This window comes from Mytilus edulis, chromosome 12, assembly GCF_963676685.1.
Source record: "Mytilus edulis chromosome 12, xbMytEdul2.2, whole genome shotgun sequence".
Classification (NCBI taxonomy): Eukaryota; Metazoa; Mollusca; class Bivalvia; order Mytilida; family Mytilidae; genus Mytilus; species Mytilus edulis.
Window position 1 is genome coordinate 34,611,700 of NC_092355.1, and position 24,931 is coordinate 34,636,630.

General features: G+C 33.2%; 2 long non-coding RNA genes across 2 annotated transcripts; both read right to left on the reverse strand.

Annotated features, from left to right (window-relative positions):
* Positions 1 to 5,328: 5,328 nt before the first annotated feature.
* LOC139498359 (uncharacterized) lies at positions 5,329 to 11,876 on the reverse strand. Its single transcript, XR_011657905.1, has 4 exons — positions 11,768 to 11,876; positions 10,566 to 10,673; positions 9,084 to 9,195; positions 5,329 to 6,032 (listed from the first exon to the last, which is right to left on the reverse strand). It is a non-coding gene; the product is annotated as an uncharacterized lncRNA (long non-coding RNA).
* A 1,939-nt stretch (positions 11,877 to 13,815) lies between these two features.
* Positions 13,816 to 22,477, reverse strand: LOC139498360 (uncharacterized). The gene is made up of 4 exons (XR_011657906.1): positions 22,369 to 22,477; positions 21,148 to 21,255; positions 19,666 to 19,773; positions 13,816 to 13,938 (listed from the first exon to the last, which is right to left on the reverse strand). It is a non-coding gene; the product is annotated as an uncharacterized lncRNA (long non-coding RNA).
* Between the last annotated feature and the right edge of the window lie 2,454 nt (positions 22,478 to 24,931).

The window sequence follows — 24,931 nt, forward strand, 5'->3', positions numbered from 1 at the left end:
ATGTATATATGTTCTTCGTAATATAGATATTAACCTCATTAGTTAATTGATAAAACAGTTGTGGGACAGGGCTGTCTAAGGCCGTGTTCACATTGACCTAAACTCTGTGTTGTGTTAGTGTAATTCACACGTAAACTAATCATAATTACGTTCCCATTGATAAAACTCAATGTTCACTGGTGGTAAGCGGAAGGTCGTAACTTAAAGTTACGACCATCCGAAAATGGGAGACAACTCTAGAGATAAGTTATTCTTTTCCGTCTTTCGTGCAGTATAAGGTTCATTTGGGCCAAACCGCTTGTCTCATATACACTTATCGTGAGTGCGTTGATATTGAAGCCAAATTTGATACATAAAATCATTTCAACTTTCGTAAAATAGTCATTCAAAAGTTCAAGCATGATGTTCGTAGCTTAAAAGTGTGATGGTCGTAACTTCAACTATAGTATTTTGGATGATGGTCGTAACCGACACAAGACGGGTGTAACTTTTTAAGATGACCGTAACTTTTAAAGATGACCGTTACCGTTAGTATTTAGGCGAACTTTTATCAAATTATTTTAAAGTACTGTGCACATATCCATGTTAATAAACTCCCTGGACACGCTGAGTTGAAGCATACAGTTCTATTTTTTTAATATTATCCTGGCTACACGCTACTCATACATATTTTTGATTCCATTCTTAAGTTCAGTATGTATAGTGGATAGCAGTGTAGATTACGTATCAACAACCTCCTACGTTCGAAGCTAACACAACATTCATTGCGACCCCATGGATTCAGAATTACAACCCATGTCAAGAAATCCCCGCTCGAATATCATGTGGTCCTTCTACGGAATCCATCAGTAGTTACCGATTTGATTTCGTTCAACAAATAAATTTATGACTTGCATGTACGTGTCGCTTAGAACACGGCTATAATATAAATATAATCTTTATTGCAAAATTACACCTATAAGGGTCGAGCAATACAATCAAACAATTATACAATACAATGCAATATAATGTAATACAATACAATATATAGAATAATAGAACATATTTTTGGTGTACAATTACAAATTTATGTAAAAAAAACACCATTATAAGCTTGTCTGACATGGGTCTGACCCCATCAGTTCTATAAACTGCTTAATGAAGACTCCAATATGACAAACAAGTTCAGGGATGGGGTTTAGAATGAGTTTTAGTTAATTAAATGCATCAAGATGTTGAAATAATGGTACATATAAAAAAGAAGATGTGGCTTGATGACAATGTCCATAGTCTTTTAGATAAGCAAAAAGATTAGAACGCATTGATAGGTTATTGTCACAATGCAAAAAGAAATGAAATTCGTCATCTAGGACTCCACATTTGTTACATAATCTTTGTGCTCTTGGAATGTTTCTGTACCTTTCCAATTCAATGCCTAGGGAATGATCACTAAGCCTACATTTTGCCTATGAATGAAATTATTGCAATTTAAATGTTCTTCAGACTGACAATTAGTTTTTAATTTCCCATAATAACAAAGTTTGGATGAAGAATACAACTTTAAAAGTTTTTTTAAAGTAGTTTGTTCATATTCCTCTAAAACACAATTTTAAATATTACATTTTAACACGTTTTTTAATTGTTTAAAAGGTACATAAAAATTAGAGTAATATCCTGGGTTTATTTTCATATCTTTAAAAATTGTATCTGCAAATAAGTACCAAGAATAAATTCCTGTGGAATGTAAATTTATGTTTGTTTGTAGAGATTCTTTAACCAGGTGATTAATATATCACTACAGTTTATTCTTTAAAAATACATGAGTGTTTGAGTTTTTATATAAGAGTCCAAAGTATATCTACCTTATTCTGTTCTAGCACCTATGCTAGTGGCTGTCCTTTTCAGTCCTAATACTGCTTTATAAAATTTAGAATGAACCTTCTCAAAGTGATATTTTTCTACTAATGCAAGAGTATTACAAAAAATATGTCAGCAGCTCTATTAGATACCCTAAAAGCTGACGGAAAATTATCCATAAACTAAATTTCAGAGTTGTATGTCAAAATAGGTCTTTAAGAGTATCAACTAATTTACATGACAAATCAGTGGGAACAAAGCCTTATTCGATCCAATATATTAAAAAATTTGGAATTTTTATATTTTAAAACTTTAATCAAAATTCCAAAAAAACTAATATTTGAAAACTTTTTAAAATTTTGAATTTATAAGTGTTACACAGACCGAAATTCTTTATTAAACGTTGTATGTAAAAATAAAAAAAACTTCACAAATATATCATATAATATATTCCTATAATAAAAGACACGTTTAAAACTCTTGACTCTCTTTATTCAGTCCTATTTAATAAAGAGTTACGACCATCACAATTAACGTTACGACCATCCTCAACATTTTTGTTGTTTTAGTTACGACCATCATGCTTGAATTTTTGAATGACTATTTTACGAATGATTTTATGTATCAAATTTGGCTTCAATATCAACGCACTCACGATAAGTGTATATGAGACAAGCGGTTTGGCCCAAATGAACCTTTTACTGCACGAAAATCGGAAAAGAAAAACTTATCCCTACAGTTGTCTCCCATTTTCGGATGGTCGTAACGTTAAGTTACGACCATCCGCTTACCACCAGGGAATGTTAACATGTAGTTTAAGTCATGTTTTGTCTAAATGCAGTTGATAGTCAATGTAGACCTTGTGTGGATCAAGTGTACAAAATGTATTAAGAACATGAATTTTACCATGTATATCTAAAGAAGAAACGTTTTTAATAAAATTGATATTCATAACAAATTTCAATAAAGTTCTTTGTCGAATTATTTGTCTAAACTCGACATATAGCTTTGTCATAAAAAAAAAACGTTAGGTAGCTTTATTAACCCCTTGTCAAGACTCAAAGCATCAATACTAATATTAGTTCATCGTTTGAAATATGCATGAAATATTTGCCACTGGTCTTTACTCAATCAACGATTCCATCCTATATGCAATTACTAAAATATGTGTGCGGTAAATTGTATTGTTTTCCTAGAATCCAGATCCGATAAAATGCACTTAGAAATAATACGAACTGTTATTTTTAAGCCGAACTCGTAGTTGTTAAGAAGTATCTGCATATTAGTATTTGATCATTGCTCTTGGCTTAAACTCGTGACCGTTTAATTCAAGCAAAACTAACGAATTGCGAAAAATATGTTTCACCAAATCATCAACTCGCTAAAATATATACATTTTTTCACACATTGCGTCTTTGCGAAATGTGCTCGATATGTGAATGCAAACGGAGCTACCATTTGACTTTTAGAGGGAAAGGGGGGAAGGGGGGCTAAGATAAAAAAAAATGTTCTGCATTTATTTTCTAGTTGTAATCTCTGTCCTGCCTCTTTTCAATCTAAACGGACCTGTCTTTTTTTTATTAATCTGAATTTTTTTTTTTACATAAACTGACATCCTGCCTTTTTTGATGCAAAGGTACTTGTAATCAACTAGTACACAAGAGTCAAATTATAAGAATTTACACATTGTTAGAATTTATTTTGGATTAAGTCATTTTTCAGGGATTGTAGCCGCGGATATTGAAAATGACAAGACATTTATAATATAATCCTCACTTAACCTTTTTTGTAGTCTTATGCTTGTCTAATATAACTGTTAACTCAGCTTATGTTCCTTCCAGTACGAAACATTGCACTGGCTTTGCAATAACATATGCATGTCTATTGATATATAGTACTAAAATTGAATATGCATACAAAATTCAGAAAATATGCCAGGCATATAATTTAGGACGCCAAAGGAACATTTCGTCAAATCATTTAAATCAAAACAAGTGGAAGGCCAAATCGAATACGAAGTTGAACATCTTTAAAAACCAATTATTCCGAATAACTGTTCAAAATCCAGCTAAGGCAATCAATGTAAAACCCTTATTTTTTTTTGAATATTTAATCATTTATAAACACTTTATAAGCATGAGGGGGAGGACAGGGGTAAGGGAGACAGGGAGAAAGGGGTAGGAAAAAGGAGAAAGGGGGTAGGAGAAAGGAGAGGAAGGCTGGGAGAAAGGAGAAAAAGTTGGAGAAAGGAGAAAAAATAAAATATCTCTCCTTTTAAAAAAATTTCTAATATTTCAAGAAAAAATATCTCAAAAGGAGATGTTTTATTCTTATGGAAGAAATGAGAACGGGGTAGGAGAAAGGAGAAGAGGGGTGGGAGAAGGGAGAAGGGAACCCCCTGTCCTCCCCCTCAAGCATGATAAGAGAAAATGAATATCAATTATCTTTCTCGTCAACACAAACGTTCTGTATACTTGGTTGGTGATAAACGTCCAATAGCAATGGTATCGATCCAGTGGTTATAAAAACTCATCAAAGATAAAATTGAGAATGGAAATGGGGAATGTGCCAAAGAGACAACAACCCGACCATAGAAAAAAACAACAGCAGAATGTCACCAACAGGTCTTCAATGTAGCGAGAAATTCCCGCACCCGGAGCCTTCCTTCAACTGGCACCTAAACAAATATATACTAGTTCAGTGATAATGAACGCCATACTAAATTCCAAATTGTACACAAGAAACTAGCAGACTTATAATGTGCTATACCAGACTCTCATGTCGTCTACACAAAACTCATTATTGATGTGCGCCTCGCTGGCCGAATGGTCTAAGTAGTCGAACAACTGTATCACTAGCCTTTGTCAGATAGGGACCCATTTATGTTAATAAAGAGATAATCATGTGTAAAGGGAGATAACTTTTTAAATCAACAAAGCGTTTGTAATAGTTTGTTTATTTTCAATACTTGTTAAGTACTCATTTGAATCAGTGTCAAAATATTCGTGTTTGCTTAGAATAGAATAGTAATATCATATCGGCTGCACCAGACATGCAAGATGTGCATTTCGACAATTATTATGAATAGATGCTTAGAATATTTTCACGAAAACAGAACGTACCAGCGATTGCAAAGGGTTAAGTCCTTTCAGTTTAAGTCAAAATCAACATATATGGTCTGATTAAAGAGAGATGAAAGATACCAGAGGGACATTCAAACTCATAAGTCGAAAATAAACTGACAACGCCATGGCTAAAAAAGAAAAAGACCAACAGACAAACAAGAGTACACAAAACTCAACATAGGAAACTGAAGACTGATCAACATGAACCCAACCAAACACTTGGGGTGATCTCAGGTGCTCCGGAAGGGTAAGCTGATCCTGCTCCACATGTGGCACCCGTCGTGTTGCTCATGTTAGATAATTACGTGATGAATAAGATAAATTGAAAGTCCAAAATTTTATATGATATATATATAGACTGTCAATATCTCGAAGTCAGCCAGACAAGAAAAATATTTCGAAATACCTGTACCCGTTCGATTCATACTGCAAACTAAAACAAACCATGGGACACAACTCTTACTTAGATTATACACACGTGTTTAACATAACATTTAGATGATCGTATAATTATTCAATCTTAATCAACAATTTGTTCTCGAAAGTCACATCATGTATGGTATTAAAAGTTAAACCTGGTTTAGAATCCACCGGATATTTTTGAATCAGGTATCGTAATCTTCATCATATTTCGTGATAAATTGGTTAAGAATGTTTCGTCTCTCACTATCAAAATGAATGTGGGTCATTAATATATCATGTTAGCGAAGTTTAAACATATAACCTTCTAAATCAATGTTAAAAAAATCCTTTCAAATCTATTGTAAAATGCTTATTGTTCAACATGTTCCACATTTCATACTTTATAAATTTGAATTTAAGATATTCAATCGAAAGGTTCTTTCAGAATGATCTACTAGCTTGTCAAATATAATGAAGGTTCAAATTGTAAAACTGATTTCTTCTTCGCAGATTACAGCTCCATCATGTTGCAGGCAATTAATGTGTTCCTTCGAATCCGAGGCAAGTTGGTCCAGTATAATTTGGTTGTAAGGTGAATTTATATGAAGAAGACACAGTGTCAGTGCATGCTTTGTCAATGTTACAGGAATTACAAAATCGTTTTTATTTCTAAAAGAGAAACAAAGAAAACTTTTTATAAAATGTATAATAATTATAATACATGTTTTTGTAAAAATGGATGTAGATGTAAATATCTACACTTTTTTTTTTTATATTTACTATTTACTTTTAGTTACTGTAAACCAACTTATTTTCGCGAGCGATTTATTTTCGCGACTTTCGCGAGTAAAAAAATAACGCTAATTTAAATCGTCGTGAATATGTAAAGCTTGGATATTTCCTTTTTTAACTTCATCAAGTCAATCAGAAAATCGCGAAATTAAATAGCCGCGAAGTGGTCATGAAATGGTAAAACGCGAAAAAAAGTGTCCGCGAAAATAAGTTGGTTTACAGTATATGAATCATATATTTATCCATCTCAGTGTATTAAACCTAAAGGTTGATATGAGAACCAGATATGCGCACTCTACACTTGATATGGACGCATGCACTATGTAATTGAAATCCAGATTTGTAATATTTAACTTACAGGGATATATAGCTAGTGTCAAACAACCCTTATATCTGTCGTATTTAACATGCTCTTTGTTTCCAAATGACAGTGCAAATTACACTTTCGTCATTTTGGTCGACCGTCTTTGCAAAACACACCCTTTGAATTAATTGTAAATGTTTTTTTAATGAATATGCCCGACATATTTGACCCTTTACATATACAATAAGTTAACATATAATATGACAACTTTCTTTGACATTGATAAACTGTGAACAGCTTTTTCAACCACCGGGTCGATGTCATGGCTGGTGGAGGTTTTATCCCTGAGGCTATCACCAGCCCAGTAGTCAGCACTACTGTATTGATATGAATTATCATTGATATGGCCATCTATACTATTAAATGAGAAGACCTCATTTAGTGTGTCGCTTCTCTTCCTTCCACAATAAATTAATCATCATGCCTCTGTGTCCTATAGGTACCATGTATATTCACATTTGTCATCCTCGCTTATGATTATTCCGTTTAAGTTATTTCGGGAGGAAAACGAAAATAAAAGGCGTCAACATATTGTTGTCGTCATCGGACGGACTTTTAAGTCATAGACAAGACTTCCGTTTAGGACCCTTTATTCCTAACTTGATTACATACAATGTTTTGGGAACCTGAGCTACAGGAACCGGTATCAAACATACCTTCGGTCCCTGAAAAGCAATAAAAATACGATTTCTTGGAACCCCTGGGAGCGGTATATAATCATGTCTTATTTAAGAAATAATTCATGCAAGCCATAGATTTGTTGAAAATTTTCTCATGGCATGGGTAGTTATATTGGCAATTTATCCCGAGCGTAAGCAAGGGATAAAATTAACGAATATAACGACCCAGGCCATGTGAAAATGAAAACAAATCTATGGAACGTATGAATTATTTTGATTCTTATATGGTAAAGTTGATTCTGACGCTATTTCAGTAAAATATGGCGTATTTGTGCACAAATCGCATTGTGACGTCGACGATTTATAGTGGTTGGGGTTGATTGAGTATCTTATTATGGCTCTATTCATATGACGTAATAAGCACCCCATATTAGAATTAATTTGTTTTCTTAAAAGTCAACACCTTATAAAACCTGACGCCATTTCCAGATTTCAGTAAAATATGACGGTTTTGAGCACAAATCGCATTGTTTATTAAGTATTTTATTATGGCTCTATTCATAATTCCAATCTTATTAAATTTTGCAATTATCACATATAATCTGATTTCGTTAGTGGAATCTGTTTCGAGTGACTGAAATTGAAAAAGTTAACATATCGATTATTCTGTCTTCTGCACAACGAAACAAAAAGCAACCGACTTAAATTTCTATTCCCAAAATTCCGTCCTCATGAACATTTAACATACAACAAAAAACAAAATGACATTGGATTCAGTAAGCCTAATGTATATCTAAGATAGCTGCATAGTTTGATGAAAATCCAAGTTGATTTGAAAAAGTTATAAAAAAAATTAAAGATGCCTATCTGAATTTATATAATAGTTTTTATTTTTAACTATTGTAAAATTAAATTCTTTCATTTCACAGCAATAAATCAAACTACCTAATAAGCTTGAATTTTGTAAGATCAATATTTAATTTAGTTAGATGGGCTAATTTACACCAGTCAAACTAAAATTGAAGGTCAATACTAGTCGAGACAGGTCGAGACTGGTTGAGACTGAGTCGAGACTAGTCGAGACAGGTCGAGACTAGTCAAGACTAGTCGAGACTAGTCAAGACTAGTCGAGACAGGTCGAGCCTTGGTCAAGACCATTTCAGACTACACAAAGATCATCAAGTACTGAATCAGACTAATTAAGTAAAGTCGAGACCAAGTCGAGTACATTTAAGTACAGTTAAGTACAGTCGATACAATGTCGAGACTAGTCGAGTAAAATGTGTGCTCGATTTTACTGGTCGAGCACAAAAACTGGTCAATTCAGACTCTGAGCAGTTTGTAGTGTTAATTATGTACTGACATGATAATACGGATGTTGTTCTATTTCAAGTTTAGAGTTACAAATCATAAAAAAAAGACATTTCAAATTAAGGAATTTATCTCCGTCATGCAAAGATCTGATACATTGTCTATGTTTAACTTTACTTTCTATTCCTTATAGGTTATAGCAGCTTTTAAAGGCTTTTTCCTATTCCCGATTGTGGCGTTTTGACGGAATAGAAACTCGCAAGGCGGGTGATGCATGCATAACAGAAGACAATTACCCTGTCGACGTACTCGGCCTCGCTGCTTTTGATGTTTCATGCGATTCCTTCAGTTTATGTTTGTTTGTCAATTCTTAATCAATTTGAGAGGTAAAATACTGGCGTTTTAATTGTATTAGGTTTTGAATTGTAAAAGGTTTTGGCTTCGAGTATCACTGAAGCGACATTAATTGTCGAAATGTGCGTCTGGTGCAGTAAACTTTGTAGTTTAAATGGTATTGAAAGTAAACGAAATATACTTACTGTTTCAAGTTGATCCGTCCAATCAGGCTTTAAATGCGCAGTTGTATTTGATTGGGATCGTTAATATTATTGCAAATAAATGAAATATACGTACTTTCACACTTTGATCCAGACCATCCGATTTTACAAATCGCAGTTATAATTTAATCCTCCAGCAGGTGTACAACTACCACCGTTGAGACATGGGTTGGGTGAGCATGCGTATACTGAATCAATTAATAATATTTTTATCAATCATCAGATATATAAAATGATTTATAAATGCAGTACATAAAAATGGAAATTTCTAATCTCAAAACTTTTTCAGATTCCTTTCAAGCTTGTTAGACTTAACTGTATTTATCAAAGGACATTTACGCCCATATTTGCACTCCTGTGGTCACGTTGAAGTGTGCTCGACTCGAGTGGTGTAATTTGTTAGTTCGATCCCTGGCCAGATAATTTTTTTAGCATTTTCTACTTCTCTGCTTACCAAGATTCAATAAAGGGTTGGAACAAAGACTGGAAACTTCAGTCATAATATGAAATGGAATAGCTTGAAAATATAAAAAAGAAGATATGATATGATTGCCAATGAGACAACTGTCCACAAGAGACCAAAATGACACAGACATTAACAACTATAGGTCACCGTACGGCCTTCAACACAGACTCTCTGTCACCCTGTTAAACATTACGTTAAAATCTCACTCAGTGTCCTTATAGTGGATAGCTACGTTCATGTTGATATTGTTTCTTTGTAATTATGCATGCACGTCCATTTTCACTGAACTTGTACACATTTTTATTTAGGGGCCAGCTGAAGCCCGCCTCCGGGTGCGGTATTTTCTCGCTAAGGTGAAGGCCCATTGTTGGCCTTAGGCTGTCTTCTGCTCTTTATAGTCGGGTTGTCTCTTTGACATATTCCCCATTTCCATTCTCAATTTTATTAAACACAAATCCATCAATCCAGCAAGCATGCAGTTTGACATATAAATCTCCACATACCTGGCATATAAGCATTACAATGCTCATTTATTGAAGAAATAAAAAGATAAAAAAATGTGTTATTCATTGATATACATGTTATATGTCTGGCTATATACAAAATTTAGTTCTGGTATCTATGGTGAGTTTATTTACAGCCACTGGGTCGATGCCACTGCTGGTGGAGATTTATTTCCCCGAGGGTATCACAAGCCCAGTAGTCAGCACTTTTTGTGCTGACATGAAGTATCATTGATATTGTTATATTTATAAATTAGCTGTTTACAAAATTTTGAATTTTTTTGAAATAATAAGGCTTTTCTACCTCAGGCATAGAATACCTTAGCTGTATTTGGCAACACTTTTAGGAATTTTGAATCTCAATGTTCTTCAACTTTGTACTTTATTTGGCTTTTTTAAAACTTTTTTGGATTCGAGCATCACTGATGAGTCTTTTGTAGACGAAACGCGCGTCTGGCTATATACAAAATTTAGTCCTGGTATCTGGTGAGTTTATTCACTACGTCAATGTAATTTCAGATGAAATTCATTCTTACATTTATTTTTTTAGATAGTCAGAAAATAATTGAAAAACATTTCGTTTGCTTACCATTGCAGTTACTTCCATACCACCCAAACGAACATGAGCATGTATGCCTTGAACTTCCGGTTGGATAACAAGTTCCGTAGTTACAGGGATTTGGTAAACAAGGATTTACTGTATTAAATATTATATTAATAAGAAATCAAAAGATTGTAGTGCGTTTGTGTATTCTTTTGTACAGCTTACAAATGTATATAGTTTAGTAAGCACACAAAAAGGTGAAGTGCTTTTTGTCTGTTTACTAGAACCTGGTTGACCATAAAATAAACATAACTTGTGTTTCATTATTGTTGCAAAGGAACAATAGTTTTACTGCTTACACAACTTGAATTGTTCGAAATACTTAGGATTTTCAACCCCAGGATTAGATCACCTTATCTGTACAAAACCTTTCAGCAGTTTGAGTCCTTAATGCTCTTCATTTTTGTACTGGATTAGGCATTGAACTTTTTTTATTCGAGCGTCACCGATGAGTCTTTTGTAAGCCTGGTATCTTTGATGAGTTGTGTTTTGCTAGACAATAATATCATTCTATTGATAACATAAGGATGACTGAAACATATGTCACAATAGATACGTTCTAGGTTTGAAATATGTTATAAATAATTAATGATTTGCCAAACACAAGTAAATTTAAACTGTATATATGAAGTACGCATTGACATAAATGAAATGTAAATTAGAGTTTTTCAATGGCAAATATTTGTTATCGGAGGGTTCACCAGCCCATGGCCTGTTGTCAGTATTCTTGAGATAACATAACATAAAATTGATGTGGTCATTTTTTGTTAATGTCATGCTCATAAAATGTTTAAATTATTTGAAAACATTAAGAATATCTACCCCTAGGCATAGATGAACATAAACAGATTAGGCATAACATTTGGGGATTTCCGTGCTCTTTGACATTGTAATGGATTTAGTTTACCATCTGTTTCGGTTCGAGTGCCACTGATAAGTCTTCTGTATTTGAAAGGCGCCTTTTTTGTACAAAAGTGTAAGCCTTGTATATTTTTACAATCATTTGGTTTTGGCTATGCTGTTAAATGTTTCATTCCTGGGGTATCATTAGCCAGAGTACACGAGTTTACCTGACTTTTAGAGGGGTTTGTTTTCATCAATCTTAAGTTGTCTTAGTAGTATTTTATTCTTACATTTATTTTTTTTAGATAGTCAGAAAATAATTGAAAAAAATTTCGTTTGCTTACCATTGCAGTTACTTCCATACCACCCAAACGAACATGAGCATGTATGCCTTGAACTTCCGGTTGGATGACAAGTTCCGTGGTTACAGGGATTTGGTAAACAAGGATTTACTGTATTAAATATTATATTAATAAGAAATCAAAAGATTGTAGTGCGTTTGTGTATTCTTTTGTACAGCTTACAAATGTATATAGTTTAGTAAGCACACAAAAAGGTGAAGTGCTTTTTGTCTGTTTACGAGAACCTGGTTGACCATAAAATAAACATAACTTGTGTTTCGTAATTGTTGCAAAGGAACAATAGTTTTACTGCTTACACAACTTGAATTGTTCGAAATACTTAGGATTTTCAACCCCAGTATTAGATCACCTTATCTGTACAAAACCTTTCAGCAGTTTGAGTCCTTAATGCTCTTCATTTTTGTACTGGATTAGGCCTTTGAACTTTTTTTATTCGAACGTCACCGATGAGTCTTTTGTAAGCCTGGTATCTTTGATGAGTTGTGTTTTGCTAGACAATAATATCATTATATTGATAACATAAGGATGACTGAAACATATGTCACAATAGATACGTTCTAGGTTTGAAATATGTTATAAATAATTAATGATTTGCCAAACACAAGTAAATTTAAACTGTATATATGAAGTACGCTTTGACATAAATGAAATGTAAATTAGAGTTTTTCAATGGCAAATATTTGTTATCGGAGGGTTCACCAGCCCATGGCCTGTTGTCAGTATTCTTGAGATAACACAACATAAAATTGATGTGGTCATTTTCTGTTAATGTCATGCTCATAAAATGTTTAAATTATTTGAAAACATTAAGAATATCTACCCCAAGGCATAGATGACCATAAACAGATTAGGCATAACATTTTGGGATTTCCGTGCTCTTTGACATTGTAATGGATTTAGTTTACCATCTGTTTCGGTTCGAGTGCCACTGATAAGTCTTCTGTATTTGAAAGGCGCCTTTTTTGTACAAAAGTGTAAGCCTTGTATATTTTTACATTCATTTGGTTTTGGCTCTGCTGTTAAATGTTTCATTCCTGGGGTATCATTAGCCAGAGTACACGAGTTTACCTGACTTTTAGAGGGGTTTGTTTTCATCAATCTTAAGTTGTCTTAGTAGTATTTTATGGTTGTTGTTCTCTTTTTTATCATAATTTATGAGATACTTAAGAGAAACTTATTTATTTATCGGCAGAGGCACCAACAGGATGTTCTAGCCCACACTTTTTAGCTACCAAATAAGATTTGCAAGATTTTCTGTTGCAATTTTGTTCATTTATTATTACTTGCATCAAAAGCAAACGACATTACTTAACAGTGTCCAGATTAAAAATCAAAACATAAATAATATTAACTGCTACAATTGCTATTATATGTAATTTATCAAATATAAGTTTTCCTTTGCCTACCATTGCAGTTAGGTCCATACCATCCAGACAAACATGAGCATGTATGAGAAAAACTTCCGGTTGGATGACAAGTGCCGCCGTTGATACATGGATTTGGTAAACAAGGATTTACTGTATTCAATAGTATATATGAAACATTAAAACGAATGTATATAAAATAAGGATATGCATGTGACATAATTGCCATGAATGTAATTTAAACACATAAAACAAACTGAACAGATATTTTATTTCTTCAGGTTTTACATCTGAAAAATATGGAAATTAAATTATTTGAATATGAATCGGAAAGATTTAGTTTGGTTGACGTAGCAACGTTATCTTCACCCGACGTGATAAAATAACAAACAAAAAAACAGGATTTCCGATTTTTGTTTGGATCAAACAAAATCTAGATTTTAAAAATAAAATAAAAGTATTCTAAGGATGATATACACAACGCGTTTATTATTGCATGAAATGCCAGGTGATGGTAACTGGTCCTCAACTAGAAGAAGAAACTCAGAGCGCTGAAGCTTGTAAACTGTACATATTTGTATTTTCAAAATTGTCCATTATCTGAAATCAATCCAGATTCAATTAAAGCAATTTTTTACATCGAGAGATGTCATTTGCATCTTCGTTAAATTTACTCACTGTTACAAGTTGACCCATACCATCCGAAAGGACATGAACATTCGTAATTCGATCCGCCAGTCGGAGTACACGTACCACCATTGAGACAGGGGCTCGGTAAACATGCATTCGCTGAAACAGAAGTCAATAAAAGAAATAAAATCATCTAGGAATTAAAATCATTTTTGTTTTAAATAGATCAAAACAATTTGGAATGCCTCACATTGAAATTACAATAGCAATACACATAATCGCAATTTAGTCCAACATGAAAAAAAGTTACTTGGACAACTTCCTTTTTGTGCCAAGTGTCGCAAAACAAGTGACATTTTCCCAAACCTCAGCTCATAACTGATGTTTTTGCAGTAATGAGCTGAGGTTTGGAAATTTACGAAAAACAAGAATGTGTCCATGGTACACGGATGCCCCACTCGCACTATCATTTTCTATGTTCAGTGGACGGTGAAATTTTGGTCAAAACTCTAATTTGGCATTGAAATTAGAAAGATCATATCATAGGGAACATGTTTAGTTGATTTTAGTCTATGATGCATGATTTTTTTTTATTATTAATTGATTTGGCTTTTAACTAGCTGTCAGTAACTACGAGTACTCTCAAATCGTACTTTCTTGTTAATTTGACCTGTATATACTATTTGTAATAGTTTTTTGTTATTTAATGTTAACTTATATCTGTTCTATATATCAGCTTTGAATTCAGTGGCGGATTTACCGGGGTCACAGGGGCACGTGCCCCCCCCCCCCTTCCAGTCCAGGTCACCAAAAACTTTTCCAACATAAATTTATTGCTACCGAATCTGCTTACCCATGTTATCTAGAGCGGAAATTAATCACAGCTTGATTTGACTTCTTAAATTGGCTGTTAATTAACCCCATCTTCAACATGTGTGATTTATGACAACTTATCGATTGGTGTGTAAATATTGACACCTGTGTGTAATGTCTCTTTGCAAAACCCTTAATGAGTCTTTTATGTAAACTACTTATAGGTTAGACAATACGTGGTCATGTTTTATGAAGATTTAAGCCCAAGGCGAAGCCGAGGGCTTAAATCTTCATAAAACATGACCAAGTATTGTCTGACCAATTTAGAACATATTCACACTTTCGAGTGACCTTACAAAAACTATCCTTTCCCATTGTAATATTTAAACCTAGATAAGAGTTCACTTTTTATAATGAACTAAATATAAAACATAGGTAATTAATGATCATTTCAATGAATGAAATGAAATAGCACGGACATAGTTTGTGAAGGATAAATTGTGTTATTTCTGCTTCAGGTAAATTTTAATACTCATATATCTTTACATTTTTTTATTTTAAAAAGCAACACAATATTATATAAATCCCCTTTTTGGAATTTGATTTTTTTTATATAGATATAAAACTCTCTGTATGAATATTATTTGAATTCAGACCATTCGACATTAAATGCTTACTTTTTATTGATAATTTTAAATGTATTGCGTTTCTCCGAAAACAACCCTTTGCTTTATATATCAGCAGTCTGGCATTGTGTTTTTTTTGAAGGAAAGAAAAATAATTCCCTCAAATGTAAGGTATATAAATTAAATAAATATCATTTTATTTATCCTTACCAATTTTTTTTTGTGTATTCTATTATGTGTTCCATGAGAAAATGCATGAAATTTTGCAAAATTCAAAATGTTTTTATTTTAATCTTGCTCTTTCATCTTTAATCAGTAGGCTATTTTCCCAAGGAAAATGCCTTAGGGGATTGTACACTTCGTTAGTGCAGCTTTTAAGAGTCCACTTTCATAATTAACTGAAAATGAAAAGTCATTCATGTATAGCATTTCATAGTGCATGGAAAACCATGTACTATGAAAATTAGAGGGCAAAAAACTGACTTTTCATTGGACGAGAAGGGGTGAGTATGTTCTAAATGTACATGATGATTAGAATAGTACGAATATTTTTATTTGTTTTTAATTTCTAATTACAGATTAAAATTCATTAACACTGTTAACCTGAGGTTAAAGCTTTTGACCCGGAAAGTAATTATTAACTAAAATCTGTTTAAAAATATAGGTTCAAATAGATGTTTAATGTCAAGACTGTTGGTATCATTATATGGTGGGATATGTCTTCATAACAAAATACTCACTTTTCCATTTCTTGTTAACGTATTTTTTTTCTTTCTGGAAACTGTCTTTTATGTGATTTTCTTCAACGACATTTTTTTTCAATATCATACAAGATTTTATTAACTGAATGTCGTATTTCTTTTTCTCTTATTTTGAAAGGAAACCAACAATTTGCCCCCCTTTTTTCCACAAAAAATGAATATGCATTATCTAATATATCTATTATGATCAATAAAATGCTATTGTATTCTTATAAGACCTACTTTATAAAATAATATGGGACTAATACATTACATTTATCTATTAGTAAAAGCAAACTGTGAATTTATGTATGAATATTTTTCTTGTTTCAATTACCACGTATGAGACTATGAATGGTCACCATTTATGAAGATAAGAATGGGGTTAATACAGATGGGAGAATAATGGTAAAAAAAAGTAAGATTAGGAGCGGAACCAAAAACTATTGACAACAGAATAAAGAGATGATGAATTATAAAGAAAAGATTGATTGATTCTTGATTGCTTAATGTCCAATGGCAAGTATTTCATGCATGTTTAAGACAAATATAATTGAGATCAAAGAATAAAGAATAGAGTGAAACGGTAATAAACAAAAAAGAGATAGAAATATGGAAACGATGGAACACCCCCCCCCCCCCCCTCAACACACACACACACCACAACCATTACCACAAATACTCGCATATATACATCTCTAAACAAATAACCAATTTTGGTTTCATGATGCCCCCCAGACATCGAGCTTCTGGACTCGCCGAAATTGATAAGTGTTTGGAATTACTATAGATTTTCACTTCTTCGTACTATGAACATCAAAATCATTTCCTTTCTCCTTTTATACTGTATATACATCACACTTCAGGCACCTGTACATGAAGAACACGAAGTTTTATCGAGCACCAATTTTATAGTTTTATTGTTGATATTCACCCCACATGTACCAAGTTTTAGAAAAGTTTTATTGATATACAAGAAATTTCTTGGTGTTCCTAAACGGAAAGTTATACAGACAGAAGAAGAAGTATACTTAACAACAAAATTTATTTTTATTCACTTGTGTATAATTTTGATATTGCAAATGGCGTAATTTGTTTCTTCAAAGTTGATGTTTTTTTCTGAAAGTATTTAGCATTTCACAGCGGTATAATACTTTAATTTTAATTATTCATCCCTTATTTTTATTACCTTTGTATTTACATTGTATCATAGATCAAATTTATTCGTTCAGTGTATGTTCATTTGTATTGCTACGTCTTTTGATTGAGTTAGGCCATTCCAATTGATATTTTATAGTGTGTCTTTCTATGTTGTAATGTTACATTATTGTTTCAGATAAGGGTAAAGGTTTCGTACCATTAAAACGTTTAAACCCGCTGAAATTGTTTGCACCTGTCCTAAGTCAGGAATATGATGTTCAGTAGTTGTCGTTTGTTGGTTTTCCCGTTTGAATGGTTTTACACTAGTAATTTTTTGGGGGCCCTTAATAGCTTGCTGTTCGGTGTGAGCCAAGGATCCGTGTTGAAGACCGTACCTTGACTCATAATGGTTTACTTGTATTAATTGTGACTTGGATGGAGAGTTGTCTCTTTGGCACTCATATCACATCTTCCTATATCTATATTTGTACTACGTTTCAAGTTGATTGAACTTCAACTTCATCAAAAACTACCTTGACCAAAAACTTTAACCAACCTTGACCAAAAACTTTAACCTGAAGCGGGAGAGACGGACGGACGGACGAACGAACGCACAGACCGAAAAACATAATGCCCGTAGGTGGGGCATAAAAAAATACATTTAAAAATTTTAATAGATTATATTATTGCAAGCTTTCAGTAAAAGAAAAAACTTTTTATTTGAAAATTATCGATAAAGTTGATTTATTTTGTTCGTCGTACCATTGACATTAATGTTTAAAGTGACTTATAGACCCAAAGGGTCAGGTGTTATAGTTATCAAAGGTACCAGGATTATAATTTAGTACGCCACACGCGCGTTTCGTCTACATAAGACTCATCAGTGACGCTCATATCAAAATATTTATAAAGCCAAACAATTACAAAGTTGTATTATATACTATTTTGTGAAAAAACACATGTCACTATAAAAAATAATGTAGTTATTTAGTATAATATAATTTTTTGAGACACAAGTTAAAGTCATTACAATATTTATTTTGAAATGTTTACGATGGTTTAAAAAGGTCTCTTGGAAAAGAGTTATGCCCATACATTATTTAAACAGGACCTAAATAGCTGTGACGTATTGAAATCTGTGTTATTTCATACCTTATCCGGATTGGAAAAACAACAGCGATAAGGTTTCTTTTTTAGCCACGGCGTTATCAGTTTTTTTTTCGACTTATGAGTTTGAATGTCCCTCTGGTATCTTTCGCTTATCTTTTTCGTTCTCTTTCAGGTATAACAAAATTCTTCAAATGACAATGAAATATTAAATAAAAAACCAACTTCAAAACCAAAGCAAAGATCTCAGCTAGTATATGTTTGTAAGAAGCATAACAAACAAACTACTCGTAATTCTCATGCAAACAAAGCTGTTCATGTTAATTTGGAAACTTTTTTTATGCCCCATTTATGGGCATTATGTTTTCTGGTCTGTGCGTCCGTTCGTCCGTCCGTCTGTCCCGCTTCAGTTAAAGTTTTCAGGTTAAAGTTTTTGGTCGAGGTAGTTTTGATGAATTTGAAGTCCAATCAACTTGAAACTTAGTACACATGTTCCCTATGATATGATCTTTCTAATTTGAATGCCAAATTAGAGATTTTACCCCATTTTTACGGTCCATTGAACATAGCAAATGATAGTGCGGATGGGGCATCCGTGTACATTGGACACATTCTTGTTTCTCTTAAGTTTGACACCAGGGTCTAGTAACATGACGATTTCCATTTAAATCCAAGCAAAAGCACGAATGTTATAACAAAATTTCATTTAAAAGCACATTTTCCCGTTAAACATGTCAAATTTCCGTTATGATTCTAACAAAAAAAATCTTAAATTTGAATCTTCAACTAAAAGTATTAGTTTACCTGTTTTTGCGAATTTAATTAACATAGTTTATTATTAAAAATCATGTCAATTTTGTTGAAAACAAAGCATAACGAGATGTGTTTCGAATTTTGTTTGTTTCATTTTTTAACTTATAAGAAGTCTTTACCAAATAAGTATGGCATGGTATTGTACAGGTATCGTACGCATCCCTGGGGCATTGGTGGCCGAGCGGTCTAAGTAGTTACTACTGTAATCACTAGCCAGTCAACACTGAGGTTGTGAGTTCGAACCCCGCTTGTTCGGGTGCACTCGACTCCAATCTTAATTGACTAGGATTGTCAGTTTTCCTATCGAAGGTCGGTGGTTTTCTCCGGGCACTCCGGCTTCCTCCACCAAACAAAACTGGCCGCCACGAAATAGCACAAAAGCGGTGCTTAAAAGCGGAGTTAAAACACCAAAAATCAAATCGAATCAAATCAAATCGTACGCATCCCCATCTCCTAACATTGAAAAAAAAAATCTTTTTCTTCGTTTTCTCTTCATATTTAGGTGGGTAACCTGTACATGTTGTAATAGTAGTCTTTAAATGTTGTAAAATATAATTATATTATTTGATTTTAATTGACTATTAACTTATTTCATAACGGTTTCGTCGTTAGAAGCAAGTTAATTCTTTAATCAAAATTAAACTTACACTCGCAATTCGCTCCGTAATATCCAAGAGTACATGCACAAGAATAAGTTGCCCCAGAGATACTACATGTTCCTCCATTCTGACATGGACCCACTGAACATGGCGTAACTGAAAAAAAAAGTAAATATGTCTGTTATCATCAATTCAATGAGTAAAATTGCTTTTTTCCGTAAAACAGAGTGCACTATTAACATGATTAAGTAATCTAATTTTTTTTGAAAAACCGGCAACAGTTGATTCCATTATGGACATTGAAGAAGCAAATCTATGCATTTGGACATTAACAGAGTACTCGCAAATAAATATGTATCAACCATCTTTATCCTATATCTGAAGATTCTTTCATTTTAAAGCAGTAAGGCAGCAACCATTTGATTTTCGGGGGGGGGGCGATGGTTTGTTTTTGATTCTGAGAAAAAAAAATTGTTTGTTTCAACCTCAGCTGCCACTATATGTAATGCTAAAATTGAAAGAAAAAAATTGTTTTCGACTTGTCGCGAAAAAAATAGATAGCCCCCCCCCCCCCCGAAAATCAAATGGTTGCTGCCTAATACGTTTGTTTAAGTTAGTTTTGATTATGCTATTTAAAACCGTCATGTATAAGAGATATTATTATTATTATAATGCGTGTCACTGAGATGTGGATTTCCTTACCGGTGATTTCCTTACCCTTTGGGAGCACCGCAGATCACTCCCGGTTTTGCTGGGGTTCGTTTTGGTCAGTCTTTACTTTTCTATGTTGTGTTTTTTGAAACTGTAAGGGAGCTACCATTTGATTTTTATGGGGGGCTAGGATGAAAAATTTTGTCCTGCATTTTTTTTTAGCCCCTCCCCCCCCCCCCCCCCATAAAAATCAAATGGTAGCTCCCTAACAGTCGTTGGTCTTTTGATCGTTTTTAAGTTTTAACCGCTAAAAGTATGTGGTATTGTATGGCTTTGTATGGTATTGTATGATATGATTGTTTAGGGTTGGGCGTAGGTTAGGGGATGGTATGTAGGGTAGGGTTGGGTATTGTTTGGTACGGTATGGGAATGGTACGCCACCCCTTTACTAGAAAAGAGTATAATTGTTTTGGATAAAATCGTTAAAAAACGAAATAATGAAACATTTTTTCTTTCTTTTGTCTTTCTTCTATTTCCTTTTCTTCTTCAATCGGTAACATGAGGACGTTGCAATAGTAGTATTTTGGTGTTGTAATACCTATAATAATTGATTTGACTATTGACATATTATCTAATGGTTTTGTCCCTTTTTAATAGAAAAGGGTATAAAGTTTTTTTCATAAAATCGTTAAAAAACGAAATAATGGAACGTTTTTTCTTTCTTTCTTTCTTTTTTTTCTGCATTTGGTAACATGAGGACGTTGTAATAGTAGTCTTTTGATGTTGTAATACCTATTATATTTGATTTGACTATTGAAATATTATATAATGGTTTTGTCGTTAGAAGCAAGTAACTTCTTCAATCAAAATTGAACTTACACTCGCAATTGTTTCCGTAATATCCAGGTTTACACGTACAAGTATAATTTCGTCCAGAGAAAGTACATGTTCCATCATTTTGACATGGACCAGATGAACATGGCGTTACTGAAATGAAGAAGAAGAAAACATGGCTGCCATCATCAATTCAATGTTTAAATCTGCTATTTCCGTTAAACAGAATGCATTTTTAAGTAATCTTATTTTCTCTGAAACACCTGCAATAGTTGATTCCATATATCACAATAAACAGGCAGATATATGCATAGTATGTGCCTGTCCAAAGTCAGGAGCCTGTAATTCGGTGGTTGTCGTTTGTTGCTGTGTTACAAATTTGTTTTTCGTTCATTATTTTGTACATAAATTAGGCCGTTAGTTGTCTCGTTTGAATTGTTTTACATTTGTTATTTCGGTGCCTTTTATAGATGACTATGCGGTATGCGCTTTGCTCATTGTTGAAGGCCGCACGGTGACCTATAGTTGTTAATTTCTGTGTCATTTGGTCTCTTGTGAAAAGTTGTCTCTTTGGCAATCATATCACATCTTCTTGTTTACATAAGGACATTAACGGTATACTCTTAAATTGTATCCACCATCTTCATCATTTTATCTTCAGATTTTAACTTGTAATAGCATTAACTTGTTTGTGTTTGTATAATTCAGTGTTAGTTGTGCTTTTTATGTATTCATGTAACAATATATTTTATTATAATGCTTTTCACTAAGATGTAAGAATCGACTTGCCCTTCCGGAGCACCCGAAATCAACCCCGGTTTTTGGTGGGGTCGTTAGTTTTCTATGTTGTGTTTTGTAGACTAATGTTTGTCTTTTAAAAGTTTGTCTTTTTTATGTCGTTATCAGCTCGTTTTTAACTTATAAATTTTAATCTATCCCTTTGATATCTTCCGCCTCTATTTAAGAAGCTTGTTAGACCATGTATGCAAAAAAAGTTGACTCGAACGTAAAAGGAATTTTTAAGTTTTGTCCTTTCACGTCAGTCTACCGCAGATTACAATTTACTACTCTCTTGCGAAATCATCCTATTTGTTAAGGTGCATGTTTGTAGTCCTTTCCGACAGATTTATTAATTTTTTTCAAAGGATATGTTCTAACACCGCCGATCTATGTTCATTGGAGATACAAGCGCTCACGAACACGTTTAAACCCGTCTCAGTCCTTTTTTTCTTGAGCCAGTAACTTTTATGTTGATTAAAAACTTACGTTGGCAGTATTTTCCCTGGTATCCAGGTTTGCAGCGACAGCTATAGTCTTTCACAGAGTTGATACATACGGCACCTTTTATACACTGATTATTGTCACACGGTGTTTCTATACACAGAAACAAAATAATTTTAAAAATTGAATACTGTGATTCTCAGATGCAAAATGATACATTATACGAATGATTTTAATTGTAACATTTTTAGAAAAGCGCATTTTCGATTTAGAGAGATTATCCGGAAATAAATATAATTTACTCGGTTATCATGTTGGGATTGATATTCTTCCATCGTATAGATGCAGAAAGGTGTTTTAATGCTATACAAAATTATTACGCCAATAATGGAATAGAAAATAGAAACGGGACTGTTTTAAAAAGACAACTAGCTAACTAGTTTAAACAAAAAAATGAAAAAAAACACACGATTTTCATCATTATAGATTTGTTTTATCAACACTGTGTAGCAACTGGTAAAAGAGAAACATTAAAATATATATTATAATAAAGAAGAGAGCGATATCAAAAGGGAGGGGGAAATATATCATATATTAAAGAAAAACAGGCAAAACAACGGCTATAACAAGAAAAACAGACAACTATAAAAAGAAAAAAAAGCAGGCAACACCACGACTATAAAAAGAAAAAAAAATAGGCTACACCACGACTATAAAAAAAATACAGGCAACAACACGGTTATAAAAAGAAAAAAAAACAGGCAACACCACAACTATAAAAAAACAGGCAACACCAACTCTATAAAAAGAAAAAGAAAAGGCAACACCACGACTATAAAGAGAAAAAAAACAGGCAACACCACGACTATAAAAAGAAAAAAACAGGCAACACCACGACTATAACACGAAATAAAACCAAGCAATACCACGACTATAAAAAGAAAAAAATACAGGCAACACCACGACTATAAAAAGAAAAAATAAACAGCTGCGCCATGAGCGCATGATACGCCCGACGTCTTGTGTGGAAGTTTTATGCAATAATCATAAATAGTTTCTGAGGAAGTTTTAAACAATAACCATTTATTGTTTTTGGGACACGGCGGGACATGTGAAACCCCCCGCCCCCACCCTGGTTTTTTTTTTACAAATATCACTAAAAGAAAATTTTGAATCAAACCAAAAAGTATACAGATCTTTAGATTAGTATAATAAAGAAGTGTGTACAGTTTCAAGCAATAATCATAAATTGTTTTTGAGATACGGCACGACATGTAAAGAAAACCCTCCCCTTTTTTACGAAATACTCAATAACTCAAAAATAAAATATTGAATCATCACCAAAAAGTATACAGATCTTTAGATTAATATAACAAAGAAGTGTGTAAAGTTTTAGGCAATAATCATAAATCGTTTTTGAGATATAGCACGACATGTAAAAACCCCCTCCCCCTTTTTTACAAAATACTCAATAACTCAAAAATGAAATTTTGAATCATCACCAAAAAGTATACAGATCTTTAGATTAATATAACAAAGAAGTGTGTAAAGTTTTAAGCAATAATCATAAATCGTTTTTGAGATACGGCGCGACATGTAAAAAAACCCTCCCCCTTTTTTCAAAATACTCAATAACTCAAAAATGAAATTTTGAATCATCACCAAAAAGTATACAGATCTTAGGATTAATATAACTAAGAAGTGTGTAAAGTTTTAAGCAATAATTAAGAAAGGTTTTTGAGATACGGTGCGACATGTGAAAAAAAACACACCCCTGTTATAGTTACAAATTGCCGTAACTCAAAAAGTTTAAATCTTATTTTCACCTAAAAGTATACAGATCATTTGACCATCATAAAAAACAACTATATTAAGTTTCATGAAATTTAGATAAGCCGTTCTCAAGTTACGGTGCGACATATTTACGCCGGACAGACAGACGGACAGACGGACGGACAGACAGACGGACGGACAGACGGACGGACACCGGACATTTGTATACCATAATACGTCCCGTCAAAATTTTGACGGGCGTATAAAAACAAGCACCACCACGACAATAACAAGATAAAAAAACAAGCAACACCACGACTATAACAAGAAAAAAAACCAAGCAACACCACGACTATAAAAAGAAAACAAAACAGGCAACACCACGACAATAAAAAGAAAAAAAAACAGGCAACACCACGACTATAAAAAGGCAGCAAACACCACGACTGTGAAAAAAAGCAGCACCACGGCTATAAAAAGTAAAAACAACAAAAAAGTTACAATCCGCAAAACACTACACAAAAGTCTTTGAGACATAATCTTAGAATAAAAGAAACCAACATAATACGTATTATCATTTTAAAAGAAATGGTAGAACAAAATCAACCTGGTACGGATTTCAGTGAGGGAGACACTTGTTCCTAGCAACAAGTGACAAGGAGAGACATAAGCTGTTATACTCCGGAACTAGTTCTTTAATAAAGACAATTCAGGATAAATTGGAACCAGTTACTAACCTATGTTACAACAATAGTCCTATGACATAGGACTTCACTGTATGAGGCGTGAACTTCATATTTATTACTATCTATAATATGTGCTCTCATGTATTATG